Genomic DNA, 13,034 nt, shown 5'->3' with positions numbered 1-13,034 from the left:
AATTTCGGAACTTTGTGGGTTTAGTCGTGTTATAAACATGCGACGCCAAAGGTGCATTAACTTTTCTGAAGTCGTACATCGGAACCATAACCAGAGGAGCCAAATCAACACACTATCGCACAAGTTGACGAAGCACGCAGCGAGATCCGATGCGACGGAGCGTTGTGGTGGTTCATTCATGCCGTCATCTAACAGAAAATAATATCAAATTTTTTTTCACCTGTGCCAAATCATCCATGTCAAGACACTAAAGCCAGCAAAGGTAACTGCATTCTTATATATTTTCCTACTTTGACTTTTATTCGGGATGACACATTGAGCCCCTTTAATTTTCTTGTTGTCACTACCCACGCGCTGCCAGAGGCAGCCAGAGCGCGTGCATTTTTCTCATGCTGCCCCGACCACCGCGCGGCGCACTTCGTTGCGCGTTCGTTTTTGTGTGGCCGAGTGGATTTTTGCCTGGCAGAGTTTTGAAGGCTTTCTGTATAGCAGGCGAGGACAAGAAACAATAACTCTAGGGACTCGACGGATCGAAACGCATTCACTTGAGCGCAACTTCTCCTTAAAGTCTCGTGTCGCCGGTGTATAGGATACCGAGCAGTATGCGTATGGTTCTCGGTGAGCCAGGCGTCTTCAATATTCCTTCGGTAGCCACATTAGGTGCACAAAGTAGGCATTCCATTGTGAGCAACATGCTTTCCGGTGCGTTCTTTTTTCTTTTTTCCATCTCGGTGCTCCGGCCCCACAAAAGAGAAAAAAGACATTCTTGCGGCGCAGGGAATTGCCACATGGTGAAAGTTCGATTTCTCTACTTCTTCTGCGCAAAGTAAAGGGCCACGGGGCGCTTCAGTTGCATGATGCTCTTATTATATTATTGCGATAGCAATCATATGGACACTTCAGGCACTTTCGTACCGTTGTGTCGCCCTTATGTTCCCTATAAAGTCCAAGGGCGATAACATCGGACGGCACACCGCGTGCTGCATATGTGAGTGAAAGCTTAGTGGGGGAGTGGGAGGGGGAGTGGCATCGGTGAGGCGACGATGGTGGCTCAGTTTTGTGTACGCAAGGGGTGGTGAGGTCTTAGGATTCTGGGATCTGTGATTGCCCAACAGAATTATTTGCCTTCCTTGGCGCACTATAGACAGTGACTTCTCTTAGATATCTAGATTTATTGGAGGCATATGTATTGTAAGCATTTATGCGGACTTCATCTTCATCTGTACAAAGTCATCATCAATCATCGGCTCGTGTTCGTTTTTGCGTCGGCGCCATTTTTCTTTCTTGGAATAAAGCGTCGTCTGAACCGTGGTATTTCAAGTGGTGGAGGCGCTTTAAGATCCCTTCGACCTGAATCCAGTTCAAGATCTCTCCTGGAGCCACGTTCGGGACGCCGCTTACGCCAAGAGGCCGCCATGTCACAAGACCAGACCTTAGCATCCACCATCTCGGTTCCAGTGCCAGCCACCCCCACTCCCAGCCCTGCCAACAACCGGTATCGCTACCCTGAAATCTTCTCTGGCTTGCCTGGTGAGGACGTTGAAGACTGGCTCGACAACTACGATCGTGTCAGCGACTACAACAACTGGAACGAGACATAGAGGTTAAACAACGTGCCATTTTACGTCTCTCAAGTAGCCAAGACCTGGTTCCTGAATCATGAGAGAGACTTCCGTGATTGGTCGTGTTTCAGGGAGCAGCTACGGTGGATTTTCGGCACACCCACGGTTCGTTCGGAAGTTGCGAAAAAGAGGCTGTCTGAGCGCGTCCAGCATTATGGCGAATCGTATACCTCGTACATTGACGACATCCTCGCGCTTTGCCGCCGTGTCGACAGTGCCAAGCCAGAACCTGATCGCGTGCGACACCTTCTTAAGGGTATCGGATCTACTGGCTTCAACGCACTCGCCGCTCAAAACCCTTCGACGGTGTCGGACGTCGTCTCCGTCTGTCAGCGCCTCGACGCCCTGCAGTCCATCCGCTTGCAACCGGATTTTTCCGACAACCCCCTGGCGAACAGTTTTGAGCTCCGGTCTATCATTCGAGCAATAATTCGTGAGGAATTGCAAGCGCATGGCTCAACCCCTTGCAGCAGCGCTCACGTCCAACCTGCTTCTACTGACCTGCGCGGTATTATAAAGGAGGAATTGGCCTCCCTGCAGAACGCCCAGCATACCAACGCTTCTCCTTGCCCACAACCGGCTTCTTACGCCCAGATTGCTGCAATGCCAGCCGCGCCGTCTCCAATTATCCACCTGCGCCTGTTCACGATCACCTGGCACCTTTAGCCACCCGAGCTCCGAACCCACCTTACCACTCTGCCTGGCGTTCCTCGAGGCCTATCTGCTACTACTGCGGCTTTAGAGGACATATCTCCAGGTTTTGCCGACGCCGCCAGCAAGACGAACGTCGTGGTTACGCGGCCTTTGAACGCGATGAGCCACCACCTCGCGCTTACCGCACTTATGACGATAATCCCCCCGTTCGCCGTTCTCCATCTCCGGCCGACTTCTCCAACACCGCACTCCACACCCGTGCCTCGAGACGCCGCTCTCCATCGCCGCTCCGACGTTCTGTTTCGCCACTTCGACCTGTCTCCCAACTCCATGTCCAGCGACCGGAAAACTAACCAGTGCAGTTTTTGGAGGGAAAACTGCATCGCCGCGAAGTGCCCCAAGTCCTCCTGAACGTCCTTCGAACATGTTATTGGCGTCTGTGGAAGGTGTGCCTTTGTTAGCTCTGATTGACACGGGAGCTACTATATCTCTTACGCGTGCGGACCTGTGCTCTCGTCTGCGGAAAGTGAAGACGCCTTATATTGGATTATCCCTGATTGGGGCTAATGGAGCAATCATTCGACCATCAGCCCAATGTACAGCACGCGTCTTCATTGATGGTATCTGTCATCACATTAAGTTCGCCATTTTATTCCCGTGCGCTCATGAACTAATTTTAGGTTGGGACTTTCTCTCGTCAGCGTCCGCTTTAATCTCTTGCCGTCAACGTGTAGTACATATGAGCGAGACAGTTCATTGCAGCGGGAGTACCGATGAGCCACGACTGCGTTTTATCACCGCTGCCGATTCTGTACTGCCTCCCGGCCACGAGCAAGTCATAAGTCTCTCTTCTACGGACATCACCAATGGCGACGTGTTCATCACTCCTTACGGTCGCTGTCTTGCCCGTGGGATTGTCTTCGCTTCCTGCCTGGTGCGGTTCAAAGAAAACTCTGCGCTAATCATCGCTTTAAATGCGACCACTGAGACAATCCTCCTACCTCAAGGCTCCGCAGTGACCTGTTATGTGGATACCCAACCAGTCTCCCTGCTTCCTCTTGCTGCCTCGCAAGCTCTTCCTCAACCGGACAAATGTGCTTCATCTGCCCTTACTTCCGTGATAAGCCCTGACCTTACTGCTGCTCAACATGAAGCGTTGCTAAAATTGCTTACGAAGCACCAGGCCTCCTTCGATATGGATACTTCGTCACTCGGGCAGACTTCCGTTGCCTTCCATCGTATCGACACCAATGGCCAGACTATTGTACGCCGTCGTCCCTACCGAGTCTCTTTGGATGAACGCAAAATCATCGAGGAGAACGTCGCCGATGTGCTGAAAAGAAACGTCATACGTCCCTCCGCCAGTGCTTGGTCATCACCCATCGTTTTGGTGCAGAAGAAGGATGGATCGGTACGATTTTGTGTTGACTACCGTGCGCTAAACAAGATCACCCGTAAGGATGTATATCCGATGCCCCCGTATCGATGACGCCCTTGATTCGTTGCAAGGCGCGCAATATATCTCCAGCCTTGATCTTCGCTCCGGATATTGGCAAATCCCAATGCACGAAGCGGACAAAGAAAAGACCGCCTTTTCTACTCCGGATGGTCTTTATGAGTTTAATGTAATGCCTTTCGGTCTCTGCAATGCTCCCGCCACATTTGAAAGAATGATCGACACGGTTCTTCGCGGCCTCAAGTGGAAAACTTGTCTTTGTTACCTCGACGACATCGTCGTGTTTTCCTCGACTTTCACTGACCATCTGCAACGCTTAGATGAGGCGCTCACATGATTAAAGTCCAGGGTCATCTCGTTAGCAAAGACGGCATCCAGCCCGATCCGGATAAAATTTCCGCGGTGCTCAACTTTCCCCGTCCAATTCGTGCAAAAGAACTGCGCAGCTTCATTGGACTCGCCTCATACTTTCGACGTTTTATCCAGAACTTTGCCAGCATTGCCTCGCCCCTCCACAAGCTCCTTACTAGTTCCAGTTCCTTCGATTGGAACGATCAGTGTGAAGCCGCGTTCCAAGAACTCAAGCGCGCACTAACATCCCCACCTGTTCTTTGTCATTTTGATGACAAGGCGCCCACATTAGTGCATACTGACGCCAGCGGTCACGGAATTGGTGCCGTACTGCTGCAGCGCGACCACGAATTTTGCGAAAAGGTTGTCGCACATGCAAGCCGCACTCTCACTTCCGCGGAAAAGAAGTACTCTATAACCGAACAAGAGTGTTTGGCTGTTGTCTGGTCCATTCATAAATTTCGTCCATACCTCCACGGTCGACATTTCACGGTTGTGACCGACCACCATGCCCTATGTTGGTTGTCGACGATCAAAAACTTGTCCGGGCGCCTTGGCCGCTGGATACTCCGATTACAAGCATATGATTTCGATGTCATATATAAGTCCGGACGGAAGCACCAAGATGCCGATGCTCTTTCACGATGCCCATTACCACCATCATCGGAGCACATCACATCACCTTGTCATATTGGCCGCACGGAGGACGCTTCGTCTATTACACCGATTTCTTCCTTGACTTCATCAAACCACCTTTCAGTGCTTTCCACTCACCAGCGCGCCGATTCCTATTGCCAAAGTATCATCAATCGCCTCAGCGGTATTTGATGTCCATCCAATGCCAGGCTACGGAAACAACTCAAACTGTTCAAGTTTGAAGACTACGTGCTCTACCGGTACATTTTTCACCCGGAAGGCCATCGATGGGTTTCCGTTCTACCGAGCTCTCTTCGCGCTGCAGTTCTGCAGGCCTCACACGATGACCCTACGTCAGGCCACTTGGGTTACAACAAAACACACGAGCGCATACGCAGCCGATTCTATTGGCCAGGCCTTTCCACGAGCATAGCTACATATGTTGCCTCGTGCACGCTTTGCCAACACCGTAAGCGACCTACTACTGCTCCGGCCGGGACCCTACAACCACTTCCTTGTCCAGCACAACCCTTCTCTTTCGTCGGCAATGACCTTTTCGGGCCACTCCCACCTACTCCAGATGGCATCCGATGGATCGTCACTGCTGTTGACCATTTGACCCGGTACGCTGAAACAGCCTCAATACGCTCAGGAGCTGCCTCAGAAGTAGCGGCCTTCTTCTTGCAGTCTGTCTACTTACGTCATGGGGCGCCTCACGTTCTTTTGACCGACCGAGGCAAGACATTTCTTTCAAGCACTCTTAATCAAGTTCTGCAAGCGTCCAACACCGTGCACAAGACAACGTCTAGCTACCACCCTCAAACCAACGGCCTAACAGAGCGATTTCATCGCACGCTGTGTGACATGCTATCCATGTATATTCAACCTGATCATCGTAACTGGGATGCGATTCTCCCATTTGTAACATTTGCGTACAACACGTCTGTTCAACGGACCACCGGATACTCTCCGTTTTTCTTAGTATACGGCCGCCACCCAACCTCATCACTCGACGTTTCTTTCTTCTCTGGCCCCGTCAACGCTTCACCATTCATTTGCGACCAGTTTGTGTCTCGTCTTGCCCAGTGTCGTCGTCGCGCCCGTATGAACACTGCAGCCAGCCGAAACGATCGCAAACATCGGTACGATGCCTCTCATCGCGTTGTTTCCTACCGCCCTGGTGACGATGTGCTGCTATGGACCCCTGCGCGAACACCCGGTTTATGCGAGAAGCTTGAGTCTCGATATCTTGGCCCCTACAAAGTCATCGAGCAGACCTCGCCGGTGAACTATCGCGTTACACCTGTTGAGGCCCCAACCGACCGACGCTGCCGCGGAACAGACATCGTGCACGTTTCTCGCCTGAAGCCCTTTCATCTCCGTTCCACTGTCTAATGTGCGGCCAGGCTGGCCGCTTCCGTCCGCGGGGGAAATTAGTGTAAGCATTTATGCAGACTTCATCTTCATCTGTACAAAGTCATCATCAATCATCGGCTCGTGTTCGTTTTTGCGTCGACGCTATTTTTCCTTCTTGGAATAAAGCGTCGTCTCAACCGTGGTATTTCAATATATTTAAATATCTTGTTGCGAGTTTTTGTGTATACGCGCAGTGAACTTTGTTTCCGGTGACACTTTTTTTCCCTTTATCAAGCCGTACCTTCATATTTGTATATTCCATTGTGTCATCGCATTTCTAAAGTACGAGGGCGAGTCAAATGAAACTGAGCCAACCCACCACGCGCAATAATGGTTCGGTTCTTTATCTTAGAGGCATGCGCGTAGGACACAGGAATCTCTGAATTAGAAAAGTGACACGTAGGAGTGAGGATAATGTTCCTTATTGTTCTCATACACTGTGTTGAACATGGTTGCGTGGCATAATGTACGCTCCAAAAGTTGAACAGTGTGGTGTCGTGAGGTTTTTGACAGCTGAAGGTGTTTCCCAAAAAGAAAGTAGTCGCTGTAAGGCTGCCGTGTACGTTGAATATTGCGTTTCATTAGCCATTGTGAAGGGTTGGAACAAAGGGTTCAAAGAACGTGAAACTTGGAAAGACGATCCGAGGCCGCGACAAAGCCACCATGCAATCACCCCCAACACTATTGCAAAGGTTGATGAGCTGATTAGACAAGAACGCAGGATAAGCATCGATGAACTGGCAGAGCATGTGAATATCAGTCATGGTTCGGTTCACACAACAATCCATGAACATCTCGGTTATGGGCTCTTGTGTGCGCAATGGATGCCCAAGATTTAGACCACCGCTAGAAGGCGGAGAACTTCAAGGCTGTCTTGACTGATCTGATCCGGTATCACAATGACGGTAACGACTTCTTTTAAGCAATCGCCAGCGGGAACGAATCACGGTGCCATTATTACAAGCCTGAAACACGACGGCAATGCTTACAGTGAAAACATTCGAATCACCATTCCCGGAAAAAGCAAAGGCCGTAATTTCCGCCGCAAAGGGTTTGTTGTCGTTTTTTTTCGATCGTCAGGGGCCATTACTGATAGAATTTCCTAAACTTGGAGAGACTATCAATCGTTTCCGATATTGTGAAACGCCGGATCGACTGCGTGTCGCAACAAGAACAAACGGCGTGGAAAATTGACGCATGGGGTCATCTTGGCCCACGACAATGCTCGTCCACACATCGTTGATGTGGTTAACAGACAACTGGCAACGTTCAAGTGGGAAACGCTGCAACATCCGCCATACAGCGTAGACCTGTCGCCTTGCCATTTTCACAATTTGGGGCAATTGAAAAAACCGCTCAAGGGAAGCAGGTTTGTGTAGGACAATGACGTAAAAGAGGCAGACCCAGGTTTTTTGAAGCAGCAACCGAAGGAGCTTTATCAGACGGGGATCACGCAACTCGTTAGTGAGTGGGACAAATGCCTCAATGCCCATGGAGACTACTATTAAATAAAGTGCCCCGTTGGTCATATATTCGCATTGCATCATCCTCAATTGACTCGCCACCGTATATTTTGCAGAACTCCTGCTTTTTATGTGTGCCCTCTGTTGCGACTATAATTTCGCTGCAATTACTCACAGTTCACCACTGGTGACAGCTCCTCCTGCGCAATACATTGGAACAAGGGACAATGTCATCGAGATTTTCCGTGGCCGTTGCATCTGTACAAAAATATAAACAATGTTCTTGAATGGCAATGTTTCATTAAAATATTTGTCCTCAGTATCTTCATTTCACGGCCTTTACATTTTTCATATCAACGGCATGCACTGCTTCGCTGGTTTCGAACTGATATAGTTCTAAAGTCCGTGTGAGATTTTCTTTACTTACTAAATAGACAAAAAACATGGAAGCATTGATAGAAGCTGTTCTGGGCACAATTTTTGGGACATACGTGTATATACTTATATGAAAAAATGCATATTGTACTTGTCTTAACAGCGCGTAGCGTTCAAAAATTCGTTTGCAGCATCTTTGCCAATGGCAATGCAGTTATTATCCACCTATTTGATCCCTAGAGAAATTCTATTAGGAGGAGGCCGAGCTAGAACGTGACTTCCCCCCCCCCCCTCTCACCTCCTCCGAACGAAATTTCTGGCTACGCCAGTGTTAGCAAGGCGATTCCATTGTTCTATGGTTTTGCCCCTCTTCGGGTTTTTCCCGCGGGGCTCACTATTTTGTCTAACTTGGCTTGATTTCCCATGTGCACCTACTTCAGAGCTCCTGTTGGCCCCTTTGGTTACTTATTCCGCATCAAGCTCTGATGATGAGTTTGTCTGTGTCAACATCTGTCCAAAGAGGCTTTCCGGTATACCTCCAGGAGTGACCTCTTGGTCTGTGCTTGCGCTATCTTCGGCAGACAACTGATTAAGGTTTCCAGAGGTTCTGCAGAGAAAAGAAGTTGCGTGATGAGGGCACGCAGCAGAATATCTATTAGCTGTAAGATTGCTGTAGTTTTGCGGCATGCACAATAATATCCAAAAGGGAACGGTAGCCTAGACTAAAGCACACAAGGCTCTAGTAATACCAATAAATAGAGGTGGTAGCCAGATGAAGTGAGAACATGTCTCAATGAATTCTGGGCTTGGAAAGGGCGAAACTACTAAACTCTAGCATTACAACCACTCTGCAGTTGCAGGCTCTGGACATTTACTACGTAGGCAAATAAAAGGGAAGCAGTAAGTTACAGCTGTGAGATATAATGCAGATGGCAAGTACAGAACAGGAAGGCGCACTTCTAGATCACTCTTTGATGCACGAACAAGCTTGCATTCTTTTGTTGCCTCTGTTGTGCAGATTAAGGCCTATCTCGCGTATTTTCTCCCTTAAAAGCAAAAACTGATGTATTCGTCCACGGCTCATCCCAAAGATGTAAACGACTAGCAAACTATTATATGGGGTCCAGCGCACATAGTGAAGGCCACATTTTCCACTGTTTCTTTTCATATGTTTCAGTATGCTTTATAATTTTTGCTTTGTTCTGTCACTGAGTTGCTGAAGGCACGGGCATATATATTTATTTGTGCAAAGAGCACTAATTACTTGTGATGAGCTGGTACGTGAATATATTCCACACTGTGACTGTTATCATTTGCTGCACACATCTATGGCAATAAAATCGACAATAGCCGATGCCGTTACAATGTTCTGGGGCTGCTATTAAATGCAAACAAATTACATGAGCCTAAAAGACATTCTTTTGTACTTGTGCATGTGTCCACGAAAAGAATTCGTGTGATTCCTCTCGCTCTGAGGGGTGCACACCATGTTCATACATCGTGTATTTGCACGCAAATGTCACTTATTCAGCTTGAAGCAAAGGTATTTGCCTTTCATGCCAGTTGCAAAGCAAATGTCAATATATGAAACAGTTAACAACTTCATTGCAGAACAAAATAAATTAAGAGCAGAACAAGGAATATCACTAGGATGTGGGCTTTTTCTTCCAATAACTCGTACTTCACATGCACACATGATGTAACATGTTTCCTATCGGAGTGCAGCACGCGATCAATAGTTCCGTGCTCCTGGCAAGCTTGATACAACCGCGGCGGGAGTGAAACGGGAAATAGAACTTTTCTGTCGCACTCGATAACTACTATGACAAATGTGAACACGTACATGCATGCGGAGTCTTCCGCGTGATACATTGCAACTTTCAAGCTCAATGCCGCGAAAGCGGCACTCACGGACGGCCGAAAGTGGCGTCCCTGCGAAACACCAGGCGGTAGTAAAACAGCCTATAGCCTTTACTCAATCTTCAATCTTGGTGCCTTCGGCACCAGCACCACTTTTCGGTATGGGATGACGAAGTTTATTTACCCGACGGAAGGTATCTAAGATTTTTTGCATTGGGCCTTCGCTTAACGCACTGCGGAAACGATGGTGCGTTTGTTATTTACAGCATGAAATACGCACGCATGATTAGGGAAAAGTACTCAATCGTCGGGTACTCATGGGCTGGCTATTGAAAGCTAGAGGGAATTTAAGCATGCCCTTTCTCGTGTATTCTCGTGTTTACATCTTTCGTATTCTCGTGTTTACATCTGGACACGCCGCGGTGGCTTAGTGATCTGAGGTGTTCCGCGGCTAAGCAGGAGGTCTAGGGATCAAATTATGGCCGCGGCGACGGCATTTCCATGGAGGCAAAGTGCAACAACGTCCGCGTACTTAGCACATGGGACACGTTAAAGAACCCAAGGTGGTGAAAGTTATACCGGAGGCCCCGAGTACGGCACGATTCATTATCAGGTCGTCGTTTTGGCACGTAAATCCCCTGAATTAAGTTGTTTTTTTTTAACGCAATCATGTCGAGGAAAATATCGTTAAATACGGAGCATGTAACTGACCAAGGTCACAGTAAAACGTTCACAGATAATAATAATACTTTATTCCACAAAGTAAAAAAGCAGCGTACATAACAGGCCTGCCAAAGCCACACAGGGCTTGAGCGGCAGTGCCTGGCAGGCAGCGGAACAAACACTTATTCAATTGACATGTACTTTTCACATTTAAAGTAGTCTATGAAGGAAAAAATAAAGAAGCAAAAAAAGCTAATGATTCCCTGAGGCAACTAGTCAATTTGCCTGAGTGCCTTTTTTTAACTTGTATTTTGTTCGAGCGCGCAAAACGGTTTGAGAGAATTTGTTAAAATATACAGGAACATAGCAGTCTCGTATTCTCTTGCCATATCGTGTACAATGCCTGGGCACGAGGTAAAGATTCTTAGGCCGCTAACAACGTGAGGGAACGCACTTCACCTTGAAATTACTTTCCCAGAAGTGTTTCAGCACAACAGTTTCCAGCAGTAGTTGATTAAAGTCTGGCATAAGCAAGGTTTTGAAAACGTCACTTTTGTCATGAAGATTTAAATCATAGCTGATGTTCTTTAGTATAGAATGGAGAAAACAGTTGACCCTAGTTTGCCAACGAATTGCACAATGACCATAAACTGTTATGCTGTACCTTAATACATTATAACACAACGCATGTACCACAACTTTTCGAACAGAGAGGGGCATATAATATCTCAAACTGCAAAGCACACAAGATACCGCACGAAGTCGTTTGCACACATAATCTAAGTGGGAGTTTCAGGAAAGATCACTGTCAAAAGACAAACCGAGGTATTTTACAGAAGTACCATAATCTAAAGGTTTACACAGACATGCAGAACATATTGAATTGTGTAGTACAAACGGGTAATCAATGTCTATTTTTTCAGAGGACTGTGAAAACAAATAAGTTTTGTCTTTGACGTATTAATATTAAGATAACACAAAACCAGTCCATAGCCTTAGTAGCCATTGCTTGTAAGGAAGTAATAGCATGCCTCAAGTTTGTTGATAGAGCTATAATGATAGTATCATCTGCATACTGATACAATCCAACAGGTACCATATCAGCAAGGTCATTCACATAAATATTATATAACAGTGGACTGAGTATAGACGCCTGGGGGACACCAGATTTTATTACAAGGAAATCACTTTTAGCCAGCCCTAGTGAAACCTGCTGGCGCCTGTGATGCAGAAAGTTTTCCAGAAGCGTCAGGAATGTGCCACGAAAGCCTAATATTGAAAGCTTGGTTAATAGAATACCATGACTCACGCTATCGAAAGCTTTGCTGATGTCAAGGAGGACGGCACATACAATCTGATTACGTTCGAAAGACAAGTTCAACACGTCAGAGAAATCTTCCAGAAGCGACTGGGTGCCTTTTCCGGGGATGAAACCATACTGGGAAGAGGATAAAATCCCGTGTTTATCCAAGAAACTTGTCATTGTTAGCAATAAATGTTTTTCCAATACTTGAGAAAAGCAGGGCAACACGGAAACTGGGCGATAGTTTTCTGTTTTATTATGTGCTCCTCCCTTATAAAGTGGAATTACTACAGCAGTTTTCATATTTAATGGGACTGTACCACTGGAAATGATATTGTTAAAAAGCGACAGTAACACATCCTTGATGAGACCAAAGATGGCACGCAGGTCACCTACATAAATTCCATCTATACTTGGTGATTTATTACACTTTAGGCTAAAGATAAGTTACCAAAGTTCGTCTTCGGCTAGTAAAGGCAAGTGCGTGGATTCCAATGTACTATCATGCAAAGTACACGACGGTGGAAGTGGTGATGCATTACCCGACATTCGAGAGAATGAAGTATTAAAATCATTAGCGAGAGAACGGTCATTAGTTCCAAAAGAAGCGAAATCACATTCCCGATTTCGGTGCTTATTAGCACCTCTAAGGTTATCTATTAAGGATCATGCTTTTCTGGTGTCTGTCCGAGCGGATTTAAATTCATTCCGTAAATGCATTCGCTTGGCGCGACGAATCATCGCATTTGCCCTATTTCTGGCTTCTTTAAATTTTGACCGCATCGCTTCAGAGGCGGGGTAACGTTTAGTTTGCGCCCAGAGAAGGTCCTTTACTTTTAATGCAGCCAGAATTTCTGAAGTCATCCATTTATTTTCCTTGTTACGCTGTTTGACGAGTACGATGCGTGTGACCGCCTTCTTAAGCCGGTGTAATACCTCAACGAGCCTGTCGTAGATATCGGCTGGTACAACACTTTTTAAAAACGCGTCCCAGTCATAGTTTGATACTAGAGTGTAGAAGGTTTTTGAATCACAGATGGAAACTTCTTTCTCAACGGAGGCAACCGAGGAGGCAGATAAGCGAGATTGCCGAGTCAACGAGCAACAAAGTAATGATCGGAAAGTTTTGTTTCTACAACCGCAGATTGCAAGATCAAAGCTGGAGCACGAATGTTTATGTGGTCAATGCAGGAAGCGGTAAGCCGGCCAGATAGGTATTCTTCACGCGTTGCTTT

This window comes from Dermacentor albipictus, unplaced genomic scaffold (assembly GCF_038994185.2).
Source record: "Dermacentor albipictus isolate Rhodes 1998 colony unplaced genomic scaffold, USDA_Dalb.pri_finalv2 scaffold_15, whole genome shotgun sequence".
In the NCBI taxonomy this organism is placed as follows: domain Eukaryota; kingdom Metazoa; phylum Arthropoda; class Arachnida; order Ixodida; family Ixodidae; genus Dermacentor; species Dermacentor albipictus.
This window is presented reverse-complemented; position numbering follows the sequence as displayed.